This window comes from Anomaloglossus baeobatrachus, chromosome 2 (genome assembly GCF_048569485.1).
Source record: "Anomaloglossus baeobatrachus isolate aAnoBae1 chromosome 2, aAnoBae1.hap1, whole genome shotgun sequence".
Lineage (NCBI taxonomy): Eukaryota > Metazoa > Chordata > Amphibia > Anura > Aromobatidae > Anomaloglossus > Anomaloglossus baeobatrachus.
In genome coordinates, this window is record NC_134354.1 from 566,756,067 (window position 1) to 566,784,063 (window position 27,997).

Below are 27,997 nucleotides of genomic sequence, written 5' to 3' on the forward strand. Positions count from 1 at the left end.
TCATGGAAAGTCGCCCTGTGATGGGATTGGAGGGACAGCAAAGAGGTTGGCAGCTCGTGACAGTCTTCAACGCCCAACTGAAAACCAAATACTGACCCCGGTGGATTTATTCAACTTTTGCAACGAGCAACTGCATGGAATCAAGTTTTTTTTTGTTCCAAAAAGAAAAAATTGACGAAATACGGGTAGTTCAAGAGGAAAGGTTCAAAGATGGACATACAATTGCTGGAACAAGAGAAAATCACCAGTTTGTGCCAATTGATGACAAAAAGATTTGAATTTCAAGGGTGTCAAATGACCCTTCATCTTTCATTGCAAATTCAGCAACAATTCCAGACCACTTACTTAGACTGAACATTCTGGCTTGGGAACCAACAAAAGATACCCAATATTAGGCTTGGGATCCTAGGCAAAGACACCCACCCTCAGGCTTTGGAACCTGCGATAAAGAGACCACCCGCGACTTGCCTTGCACGGCTATCGGCCATGGCTCCTAGGCGATGGGGCTGCCAATTCTCGAAAGACAGCATTATTACAATTCTTAATAGGATTATAATACCAATTCTTAGGGAATTGGTTGTGGTATAACCACCATGGACCAACGCAAGGGTTTGAATAGTGCAGTTAACATTCATTGCGTATTAATAAACAACACCATGTTCAGTGGCATTTTTCTTTTCTTAAATGGAGAGACTCCAAAAAACCCCCCAATGATCCTTGTAGAGAAAAATGTGCTCTTTCAAATGGTAACAGAATTAATATATTTTAGGGTTACCCTTTTTGGGAAATTTGACCTAAAAATAGGTAAAATTCGTTTTTTTTAAGTTTTTCATCATATGTGGGTGTGAATATTTCCACAAATACATATGCTTTGACCGTGATATTGCAGCAATGCAAAGTCATGAAGATGTTTGTTGTACAGGGTAAAGCACCAGTTCTTATTGGTTTTTGGTCTTGAGTTATATATGGGCAAAGTTTGGCCTAAATTTTATGCGAGGCGTTTTGCAAGCTACTTTGACACAAAATTGCGGCCGAAATATTGTTTTGTCATAGCCGGTAATAATTTTATCGCATTTAGCAGCAAAAGTTGAGCTAGTATGCCAAATTTCAGCATCATAGCCAGTATAGAACTCTAATGGCTATGTGCCAAAGTTTGCAAAATCCTCTTAGCTGAAGCCGCAGGCTTGGGGGGGGCCTCCAGTGAAAGGTCAACAGTGCCCAATATATTTGAGATCTGGCCCTAAAAATTTACAGAACCTCTTTTCAAACATACATGTACATCCTTATAAATTTTCAGCAAAATCGGAGAACGTCGATTGGGGACCACTGGTCCACTTGACACGGAATGACCCGGATGCAACGCAAAGCCATCAGGCACAATCCGGTAACAATGCAAATCTATGGGGATAAAACGGATGCCTGATGGAAAAAACCTGATGTGTGAAAGTAGCCTTACACATGCCTTTGTGTAAAGGCAATAAATCTTTGAAATTCAATTACCACTCATGAAATGGAAACCAAATTCCCAGAGGTACCATACTGTCACAAATATCAAGTCTGCCCACCAGAGTAATAAACATAACACAAGTGCAAAAAATGCACTTGATATAATCAAAACACCTTTTTATCTACAAATTTCCTAATTAGACTATGTTCACACAGTGCATCTGGTGCGTTTTTGAGGTCACAAAGATGCACCTACATGCATGCATTTCCTTCTCCCAGCAAAGTCTATGAGATTTCTATTTTGCTGTCCACACTGGGTATCTTTTGTTGACTGCGTTTTTGAAGATGCAGCAAGTTAATTCTATTTTGCGTTTTTACAGCATTTTTCATCCCTTCCAGTCAATATTTTTTACTTAACAAAAACGCATTGGGCAAAATGCAGTAAAAACCGGGGAGCGTTTTTTGGGGGAAAAAAACGCAGCATCTTTGTGGTTAGCAAAGATGCACTGTGTGAACATAGCCATAAAGTTTAAAAATAACACTTCACTAGTACGAGAATAAAATCAAAACACAAGCATACAAGGTTGTCCAAAGATATCCTCAAAATATCAATGACCTATCCAGGCAAAATCTCCACTGATAAAGACATTATGTAGTATTTTTCTGGAATCAGGTCATACACAAAGAAACAGAGATGAATTGTTATCCTATATGCTACCAACCTCGCACAATATTGCTATTAGGGCACAGCACAGACATGCACAGAGCCCGACAAAGGCTACGCACACACGAATGTTTCGGTTGGCATGTAGCCCATTTGCACAGACCTCTATAGCTCAATGTGTTAATGCACAAGAATTTTCAACAAGGACCTTACAATTTCAGCATACACTGGTCTCACTTGTTTTGCACACAAGGCACTACTAGTTCTAATGACAGTTCCTGCACCGTCCAACAGGAGCAAATAGAAGTGGATCTGACTGATCTTAAATAGACATCATTTGACAGAACGCTGCCAAATACTTTATTCATAAAGGTAGTCTCAACAAGTCCAATGAAGACTTTCAGATTAAGGCCGGAGACACACTTGCAAGTGACTCGTGCGTATCTTGCATCGCATCACTCGGCATAGCTTGCAGCTCTCTGGACAGGAGCGAGTCAGCTGCATAGAAATACATGCAGCCGACCCGCTCCTGTCAGGAGTGTGCGTGGCCATGCCGAGTGATGCGATGCGAGATATGTGCAAGTCACTCGCAAGTGTGACTCTGGCCTTATACCGAATACTACATAAAAAAAAACTGGGAATGCCTGTATGGGCGCCTTATGTCTTTTTAAGCAGTCCTATGAGGATTTTTAATCAAATCAGCATCGTATCCTCCTGCTTGTCTCACAGCCTCTATGCGGTGTGGTTTTAGGTAAAGGAGAATTAAGCAGGAGGAGGCAGAAAATAGAACTGGAGTGACAGAGGCTTCAGATTTACAAGTAGTTCTTCAGCCTCATTTGAATATCAATTAAAATCATTATTTCATAATACCAGACTGACCATGTAAAGGTATTGCTGGACTTGTCTTTGAAACAGCTATATGCACAAATAGTTTGGTGTGTGAAATTATGTTGACAGATTCCCTTTAACTATTTGACATTATTTGAAATAAATCAAACATGATAATAATGTGCCGAATACAATATATTCAATAGTAGAACAGCTTACTTTAAGAGAAGCACACTACAGCAATTGGTCAGGGCACATAAACTCAAAAAATAAAAATAAATATATATATGTTAAAGAAATATATCAAAATACAGTCAAATAGAATATATGAGTGGCAATGCACAATGCAAACATGAAGCCTACAGTGAGGTGCCAAACCACAATGCCCGTTTCAGAAGCATGCCTTCATTTCACTCCCCCAGACAAAGTCACAATTCTGAATCGCGCGTTGGGGTTTGGCACCGCAACAATAAAAAGGTAAATACACATTTTTGCTGCATGTTAACCATTACATAATTTACTACTTTTGTATTTCTACTCACTTGTGGAGATTTATTTTTAGTTTCAAATATTTTATTGGTTTTTCAACAATACAATACAAACAATTCAAATAATACTTTCCCCTATTCAGGGTCACTATGAGTAAGAGTACTTCTAAGAAAAATAAACGAGAAAATTAAAAAAAAGAAAGAAAGAACAGAGAATCTAATACAAGCTACATAGGGAGAGGTAAAAAGAATAGACGGACATAGAGATTATAGGGAAAGAGGGGAGGGGAAGAGGGGGGAGGTTGGAGAGTTGACCTGCACGTCTTCCGTTTCCCCAGGGTCAAAGCTACATATCCATGCGCCTCTCAAGGCGGGGGTGGCTTATGGGGATAGGCGCAGTACTTGAGAAAGGTTGTTGCCGCAATCCCGATGGGAATCTACCCAGGAGGTCCATATGGCTAAAATATTTTCCAAGTTGTCTGACCGTGTTGCATCTATACGCTCATATAACATCTTATGAAGCCTATCTCTCACTGCCTGAATCAACAAATGAGAGGTTTTCCATTTAGAGGCAAGGTGAACTTTCGCCACCATAGTAATGTAGCAAAGGAGACGGAATGATTTGTTGGATAGTCCCACTGGCCTATCGCCTAATAAAAGGGTGGATGGACCCAGATGTAGGTTGCTTCCCAAGGTATTGTGGATTAGCTGCTTAACATTGTTCCAAAAGGCTTGAGCTCTTGGGCAGTCCCACCATATGTGTTTTATATCTCCAATAATGCAACAGCCCCTGAAGCATTGATCTGATACATATGGGTAAAGACGTTTAAGCCCAGCCGGGACATAATATGCTCTTTTGGAGTAGTTTAACTGCCGTTTCTGTGAGGAAGGATTGATGGCTGCCTTTAAATTGTCTCTCCAGTAAAGGAGACAAACTCTAGCACAGCGCCACCTATTGGAAGTAGCGATCCTAAAAGTCACAAGTGGATTTTTAACAATCCTTTGCAATATGACTCAGGATATATAAGCCAGATCAGAATCCCAATTTGCAGACACGGTGTTTCAGGGTGCTTGCCCCTCGTCAGTGCAAAGTATGGGGGTGTCTGATCTGGCTCATGAGAAAGCTATGTGGGGACCACGGGGGACAATTTGAATATTTCTTAGAGGGGCGTGGCAGCTATAAATCCCCTTACTTGGCAGCCAGACTGTCTTGCAAAGTCTCCTTAAGGAGAATAGTGTTCCCCCGTGGCTGCCTTTAGTGAGTGTACTACGTAGAGATTACTTTTTGCAATATTGTCTGTATGTTTATTCTAAATAGAATCAGGTGTATTTCAAAAATATCTTGCCTCTGAAATGGTGTCATCCATTAGATGTCTCAACTTTTTATATTTTCATCTGCTACCGTGTTTTTCCAAAAATAATACACTGTCTTATACTTTTTTTGTCCCCCAAAAAAGCACTAGGGCTTATTTTTGGAGGAGGTCTTATCTTTGGAGAAACATGGTTGGGTGCAAGTTTACCCCCCCAGAAAAGCAGAGACTCATACTTACCAGACCCGGATGTCTGAATGGCTCCCAGGTCCTCCCTGTGATCTCCGGTGGGTGCTGCACGCTGTCCTCCCCTGCTTCTGGCTGGCTGGCTGACTGACTGATGCTAACACAAACACACTCACTTCATCCAGCGTTACAGAATACTTCTGGCCGCAGGGAATGATGGGAGGAAGTCATGTGTCCGGCCAGCAGGTCCTGTAAGTAAGCATTCTTGCGCTCCACTGCACTGTCTCCCAGGATTCTGACGGTCAGAAGAAATCGGTGTCGCTGGATGTGGTATGTGTGTGATGCAATGTGTGTGAGAGCTGATGTGTGTGATCGCTGCAGGGCCTCCCGCTTGGCGTCTGGTGAGTGTAATTGCAGGGTGCCAGCTTTCTATAATGAAGGGTCCTGCAGTATCTGTAACTTTTTTAGCTGCACGGACACTTCATTATTGATCCGCGACTAGGGCTCATTATTGGGGGAGGGTTTATATTTAAGCCTTGCTCTAAAAAAAGCTGAAAATCCCAGCTAGGGCTTATTTTTGGGGGAGGTCTTATTTTAGGAAAAAACACGGTAGTGATATATTTTTATATAATTAGCTAATTATGAACAATTTTTTCCTCATTATTTATAAAATGTGTTTAAAGCTTCAGCTCACTTTGCGTTGACTTCCAAAAATCTTGAATGTCTCATTGCATAATAACAATATGTATTATGAATCTTTTAATGCCTAGTATCATATGTATTACACAATCCCAAAAAAGTTAGTATGCTGTGTAAAATTTAAAGAAAACAATGCAATGTTGTAAAAAAATGTATTCATATTTCATTTATACCAAAATATAGAGCGCAGATCAGAAGGTGAAAGTAATTTAATTAAAATAAGAAACTCATTTAGAAATTGATGGTGGTTTAAATTGAAAAATAGTTGAGCCAGGGTTTAACAAAAGGCTGTAAAAGTGGTACTAATGAAAAATAGCTGGAACAGTCAATTTTCAACAAAGTCACATGACTGTATAAACAGAGCTAGAGAGGCAGAGTCTCTCTCAAGCACAGATGGTCAGAGCTTCACCAATCTGTGAAAAACTGCATCTAAAACTTGAGGAATGACTTCAGAAAAATGTTCAATATAGAATTTAAAATACTGTGAAAGTCCAAGTTTCGCAGGCGGAGGAGGGGACGCTGCGCTCACCCACTGCTCGGGTCCGGCTGCTGCTGCTGCTCGCTCGGTCGGTGGCTCGAGCGGTGGGCCGGATCCCGGGGACTCGAGCGGCGCTCCTCGCCCGTGAGTGAAAGGGGTGGTTTGGGTGTAGGGGTATTGTCCGTGATGCCACCCACGGTTTGTGGTGAGGTTGGGACACCACCGGTGCTCTGTACGGGGATCCCGGGAGCGTTGACAGGGAGCAGCTAAGATGTTTTCTCCCCTCCGTGGGTAGGGGGTTTTTGGTGGTCCCGGGGCCCGGTGGTGGTCGGAAGGTGGGATGCGGGGCCTGGCCAGGTGCAGGGTCACGGGGCAGCGCAGTGCCAGACGGCACGGTGGTACTTACTCAGCCAGTAATGCACACGGAGTCTCCGGTAAAACAAACGGCTGGATGGACGAGTCCCACAGACGGCTGCGGCGGTCACTCCCGGTAGGTTGGCGGTAACTGTCTCTCCCTGCACCGGTGTTTTGTGCTTGGCCCCAATGGCTTCCCACTGATAGCCAACAAACCGCTGGGGAGCGGGCTAAGGGAGCCCTTCCTTTGCCCGCATGCTCTGGCCCTGGGAGCTCTAGCTCTGGCGGTAGCTTTATCTCCCTCACGGTTTGGACGGTTGCCTTCAGTCGGGTCTTTACTGCTGGGAAACCCCGGAGGTTCCCGTCGCTGACGGATTTGACCGGTTTTTACGGCGACTCCTAGCCTGGTCGGGGTCCGTAGGCCCTGCCGGATGGTGCTTGCTTCTCTTCGCTCCCCGGTTCGGTACCGGCGGGCCACCACCCGTCCCCGGTCCTCACGGTTGTGCGTCAATCGGCCTCTCCTGCAGACGGTCACCACCGTCTGCCAACCTTGCTGTCAGGTGCCCGGGCCACGTACCCGGACATGGTCAGTCGGTTCCTCCACTACCACTTCCTCACTCTACGACTCCTCAACTGTTCTGCCCTCCTTTTCCCGCCTCCAGGACTGTGAACTCCTCGGTGGGTGGAGCCAACTGCCTGGCTCCGCCCCACCTGGTGTGGACATCAGTCCCTGGAGGAAGGCAACAAGGATTTGTGTTTGACTTCGGTGTTCCTAACCGGGGTGTAGGGTGTGTTGTTGCAGTACCTGTGACGTCCTGGCTTGTCCAGGGCGCCACACAAGCATCTATAATACAGGATACAAAAAGAGTCTGGGAAAAAATTATGTGCACAAGGGACAAAGCCAACAGTTAATATAGGATGCTTGTGATTTACAGGCCTTAGGGTGGCATTAAATTAAACACACAGGCATGATTTGGTTATGCAAATACTGCATAGGCTGAGGAATACTTCCAGATATCATTGTCTGAATACAGTTGGCTGTGGAATCCACAAAAGCAAGCGAAAGCTCCATCATGTAAAGAAGTTGTATATCAACATAATCTAGAAACGTAGCCATCTTCTCTGGGGCAAAGCTCATTTAAAATAAACGGAGGCAAATTGGAAAAGTTTTCTGGTCTGGTGACTCATATTTGAAACTCTTCATGGAAACCACAGATGCAGTGTCCTGTGGACTCAAGAGGATAGAATCCATACAGTTTGTAATCAACAAAAAGTTCAAAGCTTGCATCTCTGATGATATGGGGTTAGATTTGTGCCTATGGCATGGGCATTCTACACAGCTATACAAAGACACTATCAATGCTGAGCATGAAAGAGGTTTTAGAACCACATATCTTCCGATCCAGATGTTTATTTCAGGGAAGGCTTTACAGATTTTTAGGCAACACAAGGCTAAACCACACACAGCTTCCATCATACCAGCACGGCTTCACAGAAGAAGAGTTTGGGTGATGAACTGGCCGCCTACAGTCCAGACCTTTCACTAATAGAAAACATTTGGCGCATTATAAAACAAAAAAAAAAATAGCAAAGAAGACTCAGAACATTTGAGATTCCTAGATCAGAAAAAAACGGGGCAACGTTCCTTTTCCAAAATTCTGGCAATTGATCTCACTTCACAGACATTTACACACTGTTGTAGAAAGTAAAGAAGATTCTACACAATGGTAGACATTGCACTGTCCCAACTTTTTAGAGATGTACTCATGCCATCAATTTCTAAATTATTTTTTTTTTCAATAGAATTGGAAAAAAATGTCTCACTTGCAACTTCTTAATGTGCATTATGTGTTCTGTTGTAGAAGAAATATGGCTATAAAAGATTTCAAAATCATTGCATTCTTGTTTTCTTTAATTGTTACACAGCGTTCCAACTTTTGTTTGGAATCGTTTTTTTTACATGGTCCAATTAATTTAAGGCCCCCATAAACATTATAGGGAATCTATTATCAAGTTTTGGCTACAGCATTTGAAAGGAGCATGATATGGAGCAGCGACTCAGATTCCAGCGATGCATCACCTACTGGGTTGCTTGCTGTAGTTTTGATAAAATCACTTTGCTGTTGATCTAGCAGTTCTCTAAACACTGCACTTTGTATAACCTGACTCACACCACTGATTGACAGCTTTTTAGGTACATGCTGCACAGACAGAAAGCTGCCAATCAGTGCGAGATTGGTGTCTGCGAGATTCTGTAGAGCACATGCTTAAGAAGGAATTCATGGCAGCAAGTTTACTAATCCTCTAGTGATAATGCCCTACTTAAAGGTTTACTCTCTTCTCTAGTAGTTATCACAAACCTACAGGATAGGCGATAAGTTGCTGATTGCTGGGTGTATGACTGCATGCATCACACACGGAACGCCCAATTTGAATGAAGTGGTTGCCTGACATGCACAGGCTATCTCCAGTAGTTACATGAAGAATGGATGGTATGGTGGTGTGCGTGCTCCGTGACCGCTACATTTAGGCAGAGCATTTGAGAGCTCTGCTCTTAGGATTTTTGGGGGTACTTAATGGTCAAATGCCTACAGATCAGGAAGTTAACTCTTTTTCAGATGGGTGAAACCTTTTAAAGAAGGGAATAACCCTTTAGCACACATTCACACATATAAACTGAAAGATTATCATGAAATTTTCAATAACACTTGTTCCACAATAATCTTCCAGTGTAAATAGGTTGTCAATCTCCCAATGAATGAGCAAAATGCTCATTCATCAAGGTAAATGGTCATTTGCGTAGCACAAAAGATTATCGTTCTCGGCAGCACTTGCACTGTGTAAACAGCACGTGCACTGTGAAGAACAATGGCAGCCTATGTGCACAGAGATTTTTTTTTTATTTTTTAAACAACCTTTAGCTCAATGTCAAGCCATGGCGACTTGATGGATAAACACTTTGTAGGAAGAGTGATCTTGTGTAAGCCTAGATAAGTCCACCAGGGTTTTTGCCGTTATCTTGATAGTATGAAGCCATTGGGTTGCTGGCCTTCCTCTTCACCTTGTTCCTTATATTAGTCTAATTAGTCTAAACATGTCTAAAGTGACATGTCTGGCTTGATTTGTTCCAAAATTGATTTTCGCTCTTTTTGTCATCCATGGTATTGATATACCATGGATGGCACCACATTTCAAAGGAATTGATTCTTTTTCTGTCTTGTTTCTTTATCATCCAGATTTCACATCCATCTTACTACAGAAAAGACCAGATTATGTACGAGACCTGTCTTCATCACCAGTGAAATGTTCCTAAATTTGAGATCCTTGTCCAGTGACTTTGTTGATTTGCCCATAGCTATTCTCCTATTGACTTTGGGTGTCGCTGCATCTTGAGTGATCATTGATCTGAGTAGGTTGAAGTCCTTTACAACCTCTAGTTCATCCATCTCAAATGTGTACCGGTCATACTTGACAGTAGTTAATGTCTTTATCTTCTTTGCATTGAGTAGAAGTCTCATGTTCGAGCTTTCTATATTGACACTCTGTAATGAGCCCTTCATTCCATATATGCTTGTTGCTATGAATGTTGCATCAACTGTATATCTAAGATTGTTGATGATTCGTCCGGCAATTTTGATTCCTTTTTTTCGGCATGTCCAACCTTTCTGAAAATAGCTTCTGCATATACATTGAAAAGAAATGGTGACAGGATGCAGCCTTGTCTGACGCCTCGCTCTACTTTTAACCATACTGTGTCAACGTGTTCTGTTTAGACTGTGGCTTCTGGGTCAATGTAAAAGTTCCTCATGAGGCTGATCAGATGGTTTAGCATACCGATATCCTTCATGGTATTAACAAAATTATGGTGATCAACACAGTGAAAGGCTTTGCTGTGGTCTATGAAACAAAAATAAAAGCACCTTGGTATATTCTTTGACCTTTTCCATTAACTAATGTTAGCAATTACATCTCGTTCCTTTGCTTTTTCTGGATCCTGTTTGTTCCTTTGGCAGCTATGTCAAAGTAAGGCTGTAGCCATCTTTGTAGGAACTTCAGTAGTATTTTGCTAGCATGAGGCGTGAGTACAATAGTGCAATTGTTTACACAATTGTTAACATCTCCCTTCTTCAGAATAGGAATAAACACCGATCTTGTCCAGTCCTTGGGCCATTTACCAGTTATCCATATCTGTTGGTATGTGATGACATCAACTGCTGCTTCAGAACTTCAAAAACCTTTATTAGTTTTATTGGAATATCACATCCAGGTGCTCTGTTTTTCAACAGAAGCTTTATCGCAAAACCTTCATCTTTTAAGATGTTTGTTTAGCGATCATTGTCAGTCTCCATTCCTTCCCATATCACTGAGTCATTCTAATAGAGGTGCTCCATGTATTCTTTCCAGCTTTTCTTGATCTGTTCTGGCTCAGTTAGTTTATTTCCATCGAAGAGATCTATTTCAGATCACTTAGTGCACATTAAACTGCCAATCAATGAAAGTGTACCTATCTGTAGTCCGTGTAAAGAGACCTATAGCAATGGATCCATTATAAAAAGATGGAGAATGGCGTCTTTGATTTTCCTATTTTTGTGTGTGTGCCCAGATGCCTGAGTGGCAGATTCTGTATTAAAAAAAAATGGATCAGAATAGCATATTAGTTAACGGAACGGATGCATGGATTGGCGCGGATGTATGAATAATAACTTTAAACTCTATAGATCCATGTGCCCATGAAAAGAAAACTTGATGTTTGAATCTGCTCTTTGTTATAGCAGCGTCTGTTCTTTTTTCCAGCACTAAAGCGGGCACCATGTATTAGTATACTTAATTTTTATTTTGCACAATGGGACACAGATAGCAAAAAATGCCACTGTATGGCTTAGCACTGCATACAGTCACTGACTAAAGAAGGACATTTTCTAGCAACTAACAAGCCAGAGGCAAAATTAGTTTTCAACTGTCCTAAACCTATTGCACTTATAGGAATGCATATTTTCTTCAGAAGAATTATCAGATTGAGCCATTATAACACAAGATAGAATTGCACATACATGAAAAACATGACAAGGTAAGTACAGACTGATGAAAGTCATAATACTGAGCTATTGCTACAGTAATTTGTTTTAGGGTGTTGCCTGTTTAAAGTCTTAGCTGTTCAAAGGATAATTTACATTTGGAACGAAAAAGGGAGGGGGAAAGCAATTTGGCTACCATATGCTTCTCCGTATTGTGTCCAATTTAAACATTACATTGCCAGAGAGACCCAAGGGTGAATTCAAGTAAGACTTGTAAGACTTTTGGAAGAAGGCGAGAATGATTACACATTACCTCTGTGACCTGTCACATACAGTGCTGTGCAAAAGTCTTAGGCAGGTTTGGAAAACATGCTGCAAAATAAGAACATTTTTAAAAATAGAAATGTTCAGAGTTTTAATTTTATTAACAAAATGCAAAGTGAATAAACAAAAGAAATATCAAAATCAAATCAATATTTGATATGACCATACATTGTGCTCAAAACAGCATTAATTCTTCTATATATACCAGCACAGCTTTGGAAGGAACTCACCAAGAAGGTTGTTCTACACATCTTGAAGAACCAACCAGAGATCTTCTGTGGATGTAGTATTGCACAAATCGATGTGTCTCTTTATGCAATCTCAGACAGACTCAATGATATGGCCTCACAGAGCCATGATCTTCACCATCATCACTTCCAGGGCTCCTTGTTTTTCTTTACGCTGAAGATAGTTCTTAAAAACCTTTACTGTTTTTTTTGGTGTTCTTGTCCTACTGCAGAATAGAATTTGTAGCCAAGCACACATTTCCCTGATGGCATTGTATGATGGATAAGTACTTACAGTACAGGTTTTTCTCAGCAATGACGACATCAAGAAATGGGCAACATTGAAACTGTAGAAGCAGTGGTTGACCAAGAAAATTAAATGCAACAAATCACAGCCATATCATACATGTCTCTTCAAAAATCAGAAAATTTCATCAGCTCAGAAATGGCAGCAACCAGTTGAAACCATCTACAATTATATACTATTTGAAGATGTGTGTCCAGGAGTGGTCTTCATGGAATAATTGCAGCCAAAAGCTACACCTTTGGCATGCAAACAAGTCCAAGCAACTCAACCCTGCACAAAATATGGGAACTTTTGATCAGAAAAATGGCAGAAGGCGCTCTGGACAGATAAATCAAAATGTGAAACATTTGAATGTTTGTTCGCAAAAGGGCTGGAGAGTGCTACAACAATGACTGTCTGCAGGCAACAGTGAAGCAAGCATAATGCACGTTACTTGCAAGTTTGGGGCTGCATTTCAGCAAATGAAGTTGAGAATTTGGTTAAGAATAATAGAGTCCTCAAAAAACGGTGACAGATACTAAACAATATCACTGCAGAGCCAAACTTCCCTGGGTTTATTTGTAGCCATTTAAGGGTCATTCAGATGTCTTTTATATGTACATGAAAAATCACAGTGAGTTTTAGGACGCAGTTACATGGCCGAGGATCGTTTCACAATGCTCACGCTAGCTGGCAGCTCTTCCGATTGAGTGTGACGGACTGCATTTCTATACAATGGTCACCAGGGCTGTGGAGTCGGTGTTCATTTTGGTGGAATTGGAATAAAATGGACCGACACCGACTCCTAACATATATAATAAATTGGGTACAGTAGTTCTACCAAAATGTGCTGAATATTTTTTCATATGAATTTGGGAAAGTTATGAAATGTCCTATAAATTGCTGTTCTATTCATGATCTAAGGCTACATTCACACACCGTTTTTGCTGCGTTTTTTGAAGATACGTTTTTCAACTGCAAAAGATCAGCTTTCACTTGAAAGGTTTTTGAGCTCATAGAAAATGTTTTCAATAGCAAAAGCAGATTAGAAAAACGCCACACAAACTGACATGCTCACTCTTTGTGAGGATCCGTTTTTGAGCTTATTATTGCCGCCAGAACCTCTAAAATTGATTCCATCTTGGAGATGTGCTGGGAAAGGGGCAATTGTCTGATCGATGGTGGGGAAGCACTTATTTAATGATTGAGCGATTGCTTTGACGAAAACCATTTCTTATAGATATGGCGAACCCTCAGGTAACCCTAAATGAAGGTCAATGGACACAGGTGGCTGAATTGAAGAAATCGCTTAATCACCCATTTACCGTGACTAAAAAATTACAAGCTGAGGATTTAACTCCTGGCATTTTCATAAGGGAGTGGAAGAACTTGCTATTTTGCCTGTCCCAAAGAGGAGGTTTAATCACAGATGGCTTTTCTGCTTCAATGAAACGGAGAGAGGCACAGCTATTGGAAAATAAAATTCTTCTGGCAGCTGTTTATGTGGACCCAAGTCATCATATACTGCTTGGTGATCAACAGCTTAGTAAAAGGAAAAGAAGCTCTGACTGAAGTAGCAGTTAGGATGAGTGGCCTACAGGACTGCCAAGAGCAAGAGGACTTGGGTCCTGACAGTGCTACTGCTGCCAGATCTTCATCCTCATCAGAGGAGGAGTTTAACTTTGACAAGTATTTGGATGACATGGAGCAGGCAAAGCGTTGCCGCAAGGAAAAAGATTTCATTCCGTCTCCTATAGCAAGCAGATTGACCATATTTCAGCAACATTTTTCACTTTCTCTCAAAGAAATAGAAAAATGTAACCGTTCATCAAAACTGACTGTGCACGAGGCAATTCCTTTATACCCAGAAATTGTTAGAGATGTTGCCCATGTGGTTACGGCTTTGCCTCCAACTCAAGTTAGTGTAGAGATGTTGTTTTCTAGCCTTAAATTTATTAGGTCAGATTTGAGGTCATATATGAAGGAGGGTCTGATGGAGGCAATTCTATTTCTTAGAACAAATTCATAGACTGCACAAATGTTATTTAGTATGTTTTTGTTGAAAACTTGTTTGCCACTTAAATATTTATAACGCTATGTAATAAACTATGTATCGAACTACAATACATTTTTCACTTAAATATAAGCAATAAATGTGGGAGTTGAAGTCGGTGCAAGGGAAATTGAGGAGTCGGAGTCGCAGGTTTGGCTTACCCACTCCACAGCCCCGGCTGTCACGCTCGGGTCAGGAGAGCGGCCGGCCAGTGCGATCCTCAGATGAGACTGCGCCCTCATCAGTATTTGGTCAGTGTGTCTGGTTTTATCAACACAATTTAATCAATTTTTCTTGAATGCAAAACAAACAATGACTGGCTCCCTCCAGCTTCCACCATCAGTAAAAAAACAAACAAACAAAAAAAAAAAACAGCTCATGGATGGCATTGAGTGCGGTCCGAATTTGTGACAGACCAATTCACTTGCATTGTTGAGTTTCAACCACCAAAATACCACAGACATATGAACAGATCCATAACCTGTAATAGGTACATGTTATATCTGTGAAAGTACAGTCACAACTCATTTGGAAAAATCGATGTCTGAACGAGCCCTTATTCACGGTTGTATGAGTGCTGGCCAATTTTCCCAAGGAGAACATGCAAGATTTTAGCAAACAGAACTTGCTCATTCAAGTGAAAGATATCATCTTCTTCATGGAGCAAACTTGGAAAACCTATAATTTTTTTTTTTGCATGCAAGAAAAATAAAATGAAACAGATGGAAAAATGGACACACTGAACATGAAGGGAATACACTAAATGTATTGACCAAAATGAAATACAGACTCAATTGGATCAGTGAAAGCATTAGAAGGTTACACCGACAAAGTGACAAGTCATACAGTTAGGTCCAGAAATATTTGGACAGTGACACAATTTTTGCGAGTTGGGCTCTGCATGCCACCACATTGGATTTGAAATGAAACCTCTACAACAGAATTCAAGTGCAGATTGTAACGTTTAATTTGAAGGTTTGAACAAAAATATCTGATAGAAATTGTAGGAATTGTACACATTTCTTTACAAACACTCCACATTTTAGGAGGTCAAAAGTAATTGGACAAATAAACCAAACCCAAAAAAAAAAAATTTTTTATTTTCAATATTTTGTTGCGGATCCTTTGGAGGCAATCACTGCCTTAAGTCTGGAACCCATGGACATCACCAAACACTGGGTTTCCTCCTTCTTAATGCTTTGTCAGGCCTTTACAGCCACAGCCTTCAGGTCTTGCTTGTTTGTGGGTCTTTCCGTCTTAAGTCTGGATTTGAGCAAGTGAAATGCATGCTCAATTGGGTTAAGATCTGGTGATTGACTTGGCCATTGCAGAATGTTCCACTTTTTTGCACTCATGAACTCCTGGGTAGCTTTGGCTGTATGCTTGGGGTCATTGTCCATCTGTACTATGAAGCGCCGTCCGATCAACTTTGCGGCATTTGGCTGAATCTGGGCTGAAAGTATATCCCGGTACACTTCAGAATTCATCCGGCTACTGTTGTCTGCTGTTATTTCATCAATAAACACAAGTAACCCAGTGCCATTGAAAGCCATGCATGCCCATGCCATCACGTTGCCTCCACCATGTTTTACAGAGCATGTGGTGTGCCTTGGATCATGTGCCGTTCCCTTTCTTCTCCAAACTTTTTTCTTCCCATCATTCTGGTACAGGTTGATCTTGGTCTCATCTGTCCATAGAATACTTTTCCAGAACTGAGCTGGCTTCATGAGGTGTTTTTCAGCAAATTTAACTCTGGCCTGTCTATTTTTGGAATTGATGAATGGTTTGCATCTAGATGTGAACCCTTTGTATTTACTTTCATGGAGTCTTCTCTTTACTGTTGACTTAGAGACAGATACACCTACTTCACTGAGAGTGTTCTGGACTTCAGTTGATGTTGTGAACGGGTTCTTGTTCACCAAAGAAAGTATGCGGCGATCATCCACCACTGTTGTCATCCGTGGATGCCCAGGCCTTTTTGAGTTCCCAAGCTCACCAGTCAATTCCTTTTTTCTCAGAATGTACCCAACTGTTGATTTTGCTACTCCAAGCATGTCTGCTATCTCTCTGATGGGTTTTTTTCTTTTTTTTCAGCCTCAGGATGTTCTGCTTCACCTCAATTGACAGTTCCTTAGACCGCATGTTGTCTGGTCACAGCAACAGCTTCCAAATGCAAAACCACACACCTGTAATCAACCCCAGACCTTTTAACTACTTCATTGATTACAGGTTAACGAGGGAGACGCCTTCAGAGTTAATTGCAGCCCTTAGAGTCCCTTGTCCAATTACTTTTGGTCCCTTGAAAAAGAGGAGGCTATGCATTACAGAGCTATGATTCCTAAACCCTTTCTCCGATTTGGATGTGAAAACTCTCATATTGCAGCTGGGAGTGTGCACTTTCAGCCCATATTATATATATAATTGTATTTTTGAATTTGAACATGTTTTTGTAAACAGCTAAAATAACAAAACTTGTGTCACTGTCCAAATATTTCTGGACCTAACTGTATATGAAAACAAGGTAGTGTCAGTAAGGTCAGAGAGCCTGGAAATGTAAAAAAAAAAAAAACGCTTGGTGCGTTTTTGATGCATTTTTTTTGTGACAAAAATGCACCAAAAACGAATGAAAAATGCACCAAATTGACAGCATGTGTTTTTGATGCGTTTTTTGTGACAAATGTTGACAAAAACGCTAGAAGAATGAACATGCTGCATTTTTTTTTTGTCAAACTTTTGACAAAAAAAACACTGACAAACTACAATGTGCACATAGCAAATCTGAATTCTCATAGACTTTGCTGGGAAGTCAAATGTCAGAAAGTTCTGACAACAAAACTGCACCAAAAAAGACGGCAAAAACGCGACAAAAAACGCAGTGTGCGCATGTAGCCTAACCCTCAGTCTCCTTAGAAAGCCAGTGGTCCTCTTGGAGATGTTTGGGGTTGGTATTATGTTTCAATACTGAGAAAAAACCCAGCCATAACAATTGGTGACTTTAGGCTTTGTGCGCACTAGAAATGTGAAGTTTCTCAAGAAAATTTCTTGAGAAACTTCTGGAGTGGAAGATTTCCGGACCTCCGGAAAAAATCCGCACTAAATCCGAATGCGGATTTGCCGCGAATTTGCCGCGATTTTCCCGCAGGTTGTTCCCTGCGGATTTTGCAGGCTGTACTGCAGAAATCCGCAGGTACCTGCGGAAAAGAATTGACATGCTCATTTTCTCAAGAAATTTTCTCAAGAAATTCTTCTCAAGGAAATTTCTTGAGAAAAATCCGCAGTGTGCGCACAGCTATTTTTTTTTCACATAGGATTTGCTGGGAAATGTCTGCACAAAGATTGCAGACATTTCTCAAGAAATTTCCGAGGCAAATCCGCGGGTAAAACGGTCTAGTGCGCACATAGCCTTACATCCGTCATTTATCCAATGCAATCAATGTAAATTTTGCAAAAAAAATATAAAAAAAGAAACATGGATGACTTTTATTGTTTGGTCTTAACACTTTCTTTCTCCTCAGCAGTTATGAAGAGTGTGCAAAAAAGGGGGAGTGGGAAAATATGATAAATGTGCTATGGGCATGTATGATTCTTTGCCAAGTTCACACGGCTGCTGAATTTATCAGATCAGTCACATCCGCAAACTGCAGAAGTGACTGAACATGCAGAGCATAATTGCAGGAGCTGCGTGCAATACATGCGCTAGACCAGTCTCTAAGTCAGACAAGACTAGCACATGATGCGATTTTTTGTTCACACATGTCCGTTTTTCACATACGTGTTTTATCCGTTTTTTTTCCAGAGGGACGCTGTGGACAAAAGTTTGCAGAACCCTGGCAAAATAAAATCCATATGATAAATGAATCTAAAGTAGTAAATGTCATGGAAGGTAAGAATAGACCAAGGCAAAGGAATAATTTATGCTCAATAAACATAGATCATATTAAATTACATAAATCAATCCACAAATTAATAGCGTTAAGCCCCATAAGACTTGAACCTTAAAAAAATAAGTTAAAAAAACCCACTGACGACAATACCTAACACGGAGCTGCTCATGGACAAAACAATTCTTGTAATGTTCCAAAAATCAATACACAAATATGCATGGGGCAGTGATTTAGCAACAGAAAACTATACAAGAACTGCTTCCTGCAAGACAAGTCAGCAACAGAAAATGTCACAATCTAATAACTGCTTGTACTTTACTGCAATATTTAGGTGATGACGAGTTCAGATTGTAAAATATATCACCTACGGTAGATAATAACTTGTATTAAAGGAGCTGGTTCCTCCCATACAAAATGAAAGGCATCAGTTAAAAGGGTTACCTTAACATAGCTCTTCAGGAACACACAGCTCCCCAGCCTTTCTTCTTATTTAACTGTCAATTCACAGCTGGCATCAATACCACAAATATTACCCCGATTGTCACAGTACCAATGCGATCGGGAACAGCTGGTAAAGCACCAGAATTGGAGCATCTAAAAGATGCGCTACATCTGGAGCAGTTGCATGCTGCTATTTTTAGGCTGGGAAGGGGCCAAATAATCATGGGCCCTTCTGGCCCTGATAATACCAGCCCCCTGCTGTGCTGCTGTGTGTTTTTCATTGGTTCGTTATCAAAAATAGGGAGGCCACAATGCCATTTTTTTTTTAATTAAATGACTTACACACAAAACAAAAAAAAATAAAACAGCATGGGATCCCATCTATTTTTGATAACCAGCCAAGTTAAAAGCTGACAGCTGAGGGTTGCAGCCCATCGCCGTCTGTTTTACGTGCAATGGTTAGGGAGCCCACTTCAATATTTTTTTTTTATCTTTTTTGTTTACAGCAGTGTATAGTCATCTTTCGCATGCAGTAATGTTTGTTGATTGCATGCGCTGCAGCCTTTCAACAAACTTCATTAAAGGGCACCAATCACCAGGATTTTCCTATATAACCTAAAGCTACTGCTATACTGGCACTATCAGGCTGACTCTATACAGACCTGTAGTGGGCAGCTCGGGTGTTTAGGTTTTGAAATCCAAGAAAGTGAAGTTTGTAAATTTACTGCTTCTTGAGTGACAGTTGCACTGGAGCAGATCATATGTTCATAGTTATCTCCTCCCCTGTTAGAATTAGCATAAATATTATACAAATGACTCACTTTGTCTAGCAGGACCTGTGGTGAGGTCATAGCCATGTGACCTGGTATCCAGCTTTGGTGGCTGAGGCCCCGCCCCTTCTGGTGACATGGGTAAGACCTCACCACAGGTCCTGCTAGACAAAGTGAGTCATTTGTATAATGCTTATGCTAATTCTAACAGGGGGAGGGGATAACTATGAATATATTATCTGTCCCAGTGCAACTGTCACTCAAGAAGCTGCTCATTTTACAAATTTCACTTTCTTGGATTTCAAAACCTAAACATCCGAACTGCCCACTACAGGTATGTATAGAGTCAGCCTGATAGTACCAGTATAGCACTGGCTTTAGGTTATATAGGAAAATCCTGGGGATTGGTTCCCTTTAACATACGAACAGTAAGGCTATGTGCGCACGTTGCGTACTAGCCCTGCAGATATTTCTGCAGCGATCTGAAGAGCACATGTGCGCTTTAGATCGCTGCAGAAATGTCCGTAGTGAGCGCCGATTCCATGCGCTCTGCCTGCAGCTCCTGCCATAGACAGAGCAGGAGCTGCCGGCAAAGCGCAGGAAAGAAGTGACATGTCACTTCTTTTTGCGCAGCGCTTCGGCAGTAGCCGAAGCGCTGCGCTCTGAGACGCCACGTGCGCACGGCCCCTGCACTATCTCCATAGACTGTGCAGGGGACGCAGGACGCATGCAGTTACGCTGCGCTGCAAAGCGCAGCGTAACTGCATGAATTTACGCAACGTGCGCACATAGCCTAAGTGAACTTTTTTGATAAGTCCATGTTAGAGTCCAACCTCGAACTTCACAGTTTGGGGTCGCTGATCCCCATCTATGAGCAGTTTGCCATTCTAACCATTTATGATGTTGAGTAAACCCCTATCATGGAAAAGTCATCAAAGTAGATGTAGAGGCATGGTTTCCATTGATCCATCTTTTGTGTACTTGCTGTGGATTTTATTGCAGAAAATTCTTCAATGGTCCCAATTGTCTCTCCAGGACATGAGACAAACTCTAGCGCAGCGCCACCTATTGGAAGTAGCGATCCTAAAAGTTAAATTTGGATTTTTAACAATCCTTTACATATAACTTAGGATATATATGCCAGATCAGAATCCCAATTTGCAGACACGGTGTTTCGGGGTGCTTGCCCCTCGTCAGTGCAAAGTATGGTGTGTCTGATCTGGCTCATGAGAAGCTTTGTGGGGACCACGGCGGAACACTATTCTCCTTATGGAGACTTTGCAAGCCAGTCTGGCTGCCAGTAAAGTAAGGAGACTTATAGCTGCCATGCCCCTCTGCAAAATATTCAAATTGTCTCTCCAGGACAGGAGACAAACTCTATGGTCCCATTAATCCGAAACAACCCCATTCAGATGGCTAGAAAGAACTTTCGTTTGCAAACATTTCTCCAACAAAATCTGTAAATTCAACCTAATATAGTATCTTTGCTGTTTGTTAGAGGGTCCTTTACAGTTATAGAATGGTACTTCTGATCAGCAAAATAATCATTGGAGACAGTAGGTAAAAAGAGCTTACCAGGTGCACTAATATATGCAGACGCTTATGTGATGGAATGAACAAGACATCCAGACATGTTTCTGTACGGCTCTCCCCCTCGAGCCCTCTGATCAGTACAGAGAAGCAGAATAAGAAAGTGGGCGTAGATCACAAGAATGAAACCTATGCACATTCCTACTACTGGGACTTTGATTTCACCACTTTGGGTATGCACCCACGATGAGTTTTACTTGCGTTTTTGACACTGCATAATTTTGCTGAGTCAAAAAAGCAGTGTTTTACATGTACAAGCAAAGTGGATGGGAATAATACAAATCATCTGCCAACTGTTTGTGTTTTACGCTGCGTAAACTGACATGCAGAGCGTCTTTCCAAGCTGCAGCATGTTAAAGGGAACCTGTCACCAGTTTTTGGGCCTATAAGCTGAGGCCACCACCACTGGGCTCCTATATACCACATTCTAACATGCTGTATATAAGAGCCCAGGCTGCTGTGTAGAACGTAGAAATAACTTTATAATACTTACCTAAACGGTTGGTACGGTGCAGACAGGTCAGATGGGTACCTCCGTTCTCCGGGTGCAGAGCCTCCTCTTTCGGCCATCTTTGTCCTCCTTCTTCTGAAGCCGGGGTGCATGACACGTCCTACGTCATGCACATGTGCCGGCATTGAGGTCCTGCGCAGGTATGACCCGTCTGCACTGTACCGACTGTTTAGTTAATTATTATAAAGTAATTTTTATGTTCTACACAACGGCCTGGGCTCTTATATATAGCATGTTAGAATGCGGTATATAAGAGCCCACTGGTGGTGGCCACAGCTTATAGAGCAAAAAACTGGTGACAGGTTCCATTTAATTTCTCTTGCAGGTACACTGAGTCTTATGTGTAGAATTTCCCATAGACTTACATTAGATGCGGAAGATTCGCGGGTAAAAAAAACCGCACATAATTTTGGTACATTTACACAGTGAAAAGGAATCAAACGCATGTAATCCACACCTAAGAATGCCAATACCAGGAGGATTCAAAAATAAAAACAGCTTTATTTAAAAAAAAGACACAAACAGGCAAAAAAGTAGTGTTAAAATGTAATAAAAACAGACACAAAAACACAATTAAAAAAACGTAAGTAAACTAAGGTGAAAAGATGGTGCAGAAATTGTGCACATCAAAAACTCAGATACTGATCGTTGGAACGTAGCCTAAACCTACCACAAAAAGGCTTAAAACAATAAACTTGTAGTTGAATATTCTATAAAAAGTTTCTTAAAATATACGATTCTTAGGTTTGGGTTGCTAGAAGTTACAAAACTGAAATCCGGAATCTGAATAAGCAACGTCTTCCTCTGCACTATTTATGTACTGTTCACAGATGAAGTGTAAATATTTCTCCCAGTAAACGGATACAATCATGTCCTGTCTAGGCAATGGATACTAATGTATATCTGTGAGTAGCAGTATTAGTGTAAACAGTAATATCTCCAATCTCTAACAGCAAGAACAGGTATTAAAATGACAAGTAAATGAAAAACAAAGACACTGTACATCCATAAATCGAACCGGGTTAGAGAAGCACAAGCTGCGTTATGTCTCCTGGGGTCCTTGTGGAAAATTGAAGCGCTATGTGCATTAGCGTTTAGGCCAACATTGGTCCATGGAGCACATGAATAAGAAACAGGACGTAGACTAAAACTAAATGTCTCTTAAAGGGAACCTGTCAGATCATACCACGCTGCCCAAATGTGAGATTTGATGACTTCCTCTCGGTGCCGCAGCTGTCAGTTGGTAATGCTCAGTTCCACAGCTGCCCAGTCAACCGATAGCAGCCAGGTAGTGCACATCCGCCACCCATTCAAATCAATAGGAGGCGGATGTGCAGTATCTGGCCGCCATCAGTAGACAGGGCAGCTCCGCGACTGAGGATTTACGGCTGCCTGCCGCCGCAACCGAGATCAGCTGATCAGCAGGGTGCTGTTTGTCCGACCCTGGCCGATAAGACCCTGATGACTTAAGGCCGCTTTACACGCAAAGACATCACTAACAAGATCTCGTTGGGGTCACGGAATTCGTGACGCACAACTGGCCTCGTTAGCGACATCGTTGAGTGTGAAACGCAGGGACGACCGCTAAAGATCAAAAATTCTCACCATATCGTTCATAGTTGTCCGGTCGATCTATTCCCGATTATCGTTGCTGTTGCAGGACGCAGCTTGTTCATCGTTCCTGCAGCAGCACACATCGCTATGTGCAACACCGCAGGAACGAGGAACATCACCATCCCTGCGGCCGCCCGCAATGAGGAAGGAAGGAGGTGGGCGGGATGTTCGGCCCGCTTATCTCCGCCCCTCCGCTTCTATTTGCCGGCCGCTTAGTGACGCTGAACGAACCGCCCCCTTAAGAAAGGAGGCGGTTTGCCGGCAACAGCGACATCGCTAAGCAGGTATGTGTGACGGGCGTAAGCGATGTTGTGCGCCACGGGCAGCAATTTGCCAACGGGGGCGGGTACGCACTCTAGCGATATCGCTGCGTGTAAAGTGCCCTTTATCCTAAGGATAGGCCAACAATGTAAAAGTAGTGGACAACCTCTTTAATGTTTTGGATCCAATAATCATCAGTTTTTCCTCATATGCAAAGAATTTAAAAAAAAAAAAAAAAACCTCAAAAACTTTGAGGTTTTCAAGCTTCTCCTGTCAATCAGTGTAAAACAGAACACGGATGGCATCCAAATGCTGTCTAGTTTTTTGGGGTTTTTCTTTTTTTTATAGACCAATAGACTCGCATTGGTGAGTTTGATGTGTGACGGATCAAAAATCGGATAGGTCTCATTTCTGTGAGCTACATTCACTCAGTAAATATGTACAGACATGTGAACAGCCCCATAGATTATAAAAAGGTACAAATACTATCCCTGAAAAACACGGATAGAACTCTTATGTAAAAAAGAACCTGGCATCTGAATGCGCCCTTACACTTGTTGGAAAGCGCTTAGATCTGTTCTGATCCTCGTTCTATAACCCACGTGGAGTAATACTACTGTCACTAGAATAACAGATGATCCCATAAATGCCAAAGAAGCATCCCGACTATGTAATGACACCTAGGTGTGACCTCAGTAATTTAGCACAAGCGTCACCTCCTGCATACAACACACAGTGTAGGTACAATATCCATCACTGGTTTACTAGGTCATGTAAAGAGCCCGGTTAGTGCACTTCACTCTGAAAGCAATTTAAGGGTTGCACCTCCCCCCTTCACATCACCTAACTGGGCATATGGAAGTAATAATGTGTGGTAGGAGGCATCCCCCAATAAAAATCCCTGCAACCAGAGTGGCGGACCTCAACGCTTCACACTGTGCTGGCATCTGATCATGGACAACTACGGTACGTCACTTACCAGCAAATCCACTTTATATAATGTTAGATATGATAAATATCTGACCGGAAGGGATTTAACAGCTAGGACCTCAAGTAATTCAAAGAATAGCAGTCCAGTGTTCTCAATGAGTGGGGTGATGTTAGCAATATCTTCCATATACTTGCCAAGAACGGGTTGTGATCCCAATGATTGACCCCAAAATAATATTTGTGGAATTTCAATCAATATTCAATAAATGTACTTTCAGGGATAAGTGCACAATGGAACAGTAAAGGCCACTTTACAAGCTGCGATATCGGTACAGATATCGCTAGCGTGCGTACCCGCCCCCATTGGTTGTGCGACAAGGGCAAATCACTGCCTGTGGCGCACAACATCGCCTAGACCCGTCACACTACTTACCTGCCCTGCGACGTCGCTGTGACCGGCGAACCGCCTCCTTTCTAAGGGGGCGGTTCCTTCAGCGTCACAGCTGCGTCACTGAACCGCCGCCCAATAGAAGCGGAGGGGCGGAGATGAGCGGGACGAACATCCCACCCACCTCCTTCCTTCCGCATAGCGGCCGGGAGGCAGGTAAGGTGAGGTTCCTCGTTCCTGCGGTGTCACACGGAGCGATGTGTGCTGCTGTAGGAACGAGGAACAACTTCGTTACTGCTGCAGCAACGATATTTGAGAATGGACCCCCATGTCACCGATGAGCGATTTTGCACGATTTTGCAACGATGCAAAATCGCTCAAAGGTGTCACACGCAACGACATCGCTAAAGCGACCTGATGTGCGTCACAAATTCTGTGACCCCAACGAGATCGCTTGAGCGATGTCGCAGCGTGTAAAGCGGCCTTAAGGATCTGATTCCTCATTGTTGTTTCTCCAAGATTTGGGACTTTTTTTTTTTGTCCTCAACAACTTTTCTTATCCCGATGTTTACAGATCCAGGGAAAGGCGACTTTTACAAATGTTGCATTTTTGTGGCGCATCACTCCGGGCCTTGCCTGCAGTAAGGTTTTTGTGGATTTTTTTTAGTTGAAAAATGAATGTTAAACATTTTCAAAGGCTTATGTGACATGTTATGTTAAAGATGAGCGTAGACAGCATTTTTCGTATTTCATGCCAAATCCATGAACCGTGATTGTCATTTTGATGAATTTGATGCAAAAGACATCAGGGAATACCGAAGAAAAAAAAAAAAACCTACAATTTAAAAATATAATAAAATCATAAATAATGAATCAAGCCCTAAATGGAGAAGCCAGAAACCCTCCTTTATCTCAACAGTCCTCACATTCACACCTTCCTGGAGGACGACAGTGATGGGAAATAATCAGATTACAAAGCCTTCGGGTTTTCACAGCAGAAGAGCAGAAATCACAGCCGCGATCAGTCCCAGTATAAGTCCGGTGATTATAGCCCCTATATAGGGCATCACCAGGCATTGCTTCAATGCACTCATTTCAAGTTGTTTGCTGGTTATAGACCCCATAGGGTCTCATAGGGGCATGGATGGGGTCCGGTACGTGCACTGTCTGAAGCATTTCATGCATTATTAATATAGATGAGAGAATATCTGTACAGGGATTAGGGATTTTATAAGGATTTCTACCCATCCCGGAGACCTTGGAGCGGAGGTCCAGGTAGGGGCTACGTTGAGCCACCCTGCTGTGCCCATGACATCTTTGTTCTCCTCTCCTCCATTCTGAGTAGTGGTATCAGTACACATGGCACAGCTCTGCCCCAGTCTTCTGATTGGTCCTTTCATTCTCTCCCTGTGTGTCCCCTCCCTGGCCCTGCTGTGCCCCTGCTGGCAGTACTGGGGACCTTGGAGCAAAGGTCCAGGTAGGGGCTCAGGTGAGCCACCATGACATCTTTGTTCCAGTCCATTCTTGGTGGTGATAGCAAACATGGCACAGCTTTGCCAGTCTTCTGACTGGTCCTTTTATTCTTTCCAGTGTGCCCCCTCCCTGGCCCTGCTGTGCCCCTGCTGGTAGTAGTGGGGATCCTGGAGTGGGGGACCAGGTAGGGGCTCAGGTGAGCCACCATGACATCTTTGTTTTCCTCCCCTCCATTTTAGGTGGTGATAGGACACATGGCACAGCTCTGCCCAGTCTTCTGACTGGTCCTTTCATTCTCTCCTATGCCCCCTCCTGGCCCTGCTGTGCCCCTGCTGGTACTAGTGGGGACCATGGAGTGGCGATCCAGGTAGGGGCGATCCAGGTAGGGGCTCAGGTGAGCCACCCTGCTGTGTCCATGACATCTTTGTTCTCCTCCCCTCCATTCTGGGTGGTGATAGCACACATGGCACAGCTCTGCCCAGTCTGCTGACTGGTCCTTTCATTCTCTCCTGTGCCCCCTCCTGGCCCTGCTGTGCCCCTGCTGGCAGTAGTGGGGACCATGGAGTGGAGATCCAGGTAGGGGCTCAGGTGAGCCACCCTGCTGTGTCCATGACATCTTTGTTCTCCTCCCCTTCATTCTGGGTGGTGATAGGACAGCTCTGCCCAATCTTCTGACTGGTCCTTTTATTCTATCCAGTGTGCCCCCTCCCTGGCCCTGCTGGCAGTAGTAGGGATCATGGGGTAGAGATCCAGGTAGGTGTTCAGGTGAGCCACCATGACATCTTTGTTCTCCTCCCCTCCATTCTGGGTGGTGATAGGACACATGGCACAGCTCTGCTGACTGGTCCTTTCATTCTCTCCTGTGCCCCCTCCTGGCCCTGCTGTGCCCCTGCTGGCAGGAGCCCTTTGTGCTGAGCCTTACCTCTGAGTGCAGGAGTCCTGTGTACGCTATACGGGGCAGTCCTCTGTCTGTGCTCGGTCTCGGCCGGTTCTCTGCTCTCAGTAATCCACTAGTTCCGGGGGGATTGTGACCATTACAAGGCAGGAACGTACAGGGATGGGAACCGCTTCAGGGTCGCCATTGTAGGATCAGCTTTGCAAACAGGATTTCCACAGGCTGCTGTCCCTGGAGGAGGGGTGTAGACGAGCAGTGCTGCCTCCTTGTGACCAGGGAGCGGGAAGATGAGCTGAGCCCCAGCAGCAGCGGCTTTCCCCTCCTCCTGTCCTCTCATCCACACCGAGCCCGCCGTCTCCCCCTCCTCTGCAGCCCCTGGGAGGAGAGACCGACGTGTGGCTGGAGGCCGGGAGCAGGCGCCGCTCAGGGCACAGCGCCCTCTAGCGCCGACCGAGCTGCAACTGACCCGACTCCATAACTGCGCCCGTGTGTGAGCCGGACAATCCGCACTGAGTCTTTTCCCGACGTTTAACATCCGTTTTTGAAGCTTCAGGCAACTCTGCTCTTCACTGGAGTTCTGTAAACCTGAACCACATTTTGCTAGTGTTTCATTGTATTATTTCCTGAGCGGTTTCCAGCATTTTTTCCACAAAAAGTTTTTTTTGCATGTTTTTCTGGTGTTTTTTAGCTGCTTTTGAACTCTATTAAACAATGAAATAAACGCGAACAGGTTTTATAACAGAAAAAAAACAAGGAGAAAATTGTAGAAAAAATACCCTGACTATAAAAAAACTTTTTGCTGTGTATTTAATCTGGGACCCAGCTAACCACTTTACCATCCATATTGAAGTTTTGACATGACACTAGTCAGGTACAGAATAT

The 27,997-nt window shown here is 42.8% G+C and overlaps 1 protein-coding gene across 5 annotated transcripts in view; it reads right to left on the reverse strand.

Annotated features, from left to right (window-relative positions):
* Positions 1–27,507, reverse strand: part of FARP1 (FERM, ARH/RhoGEF and pleckstrin domain protein 1) — a 292,161-nt gene extending 264,654 nt beyond the window's left edge. For 4 of the 5 annotated variants that reach the window (XM_075336730.1, XM_075336728.1, XM_075336727.1 and 1 more), the window contains exon 1: positions 27,143–27,507. The gene's annotated coding sequence lies outside the window, so the exon portion shown is untranslated. The remainder of the gene's footprint in view (positions 1–27,142) is intronic. The other variant, XM_075336726.1, reaches the window with a different exon arrangement.
* Between the last annotated feature and the right edge of the window lie 490 nt (positions 27,508–27,997).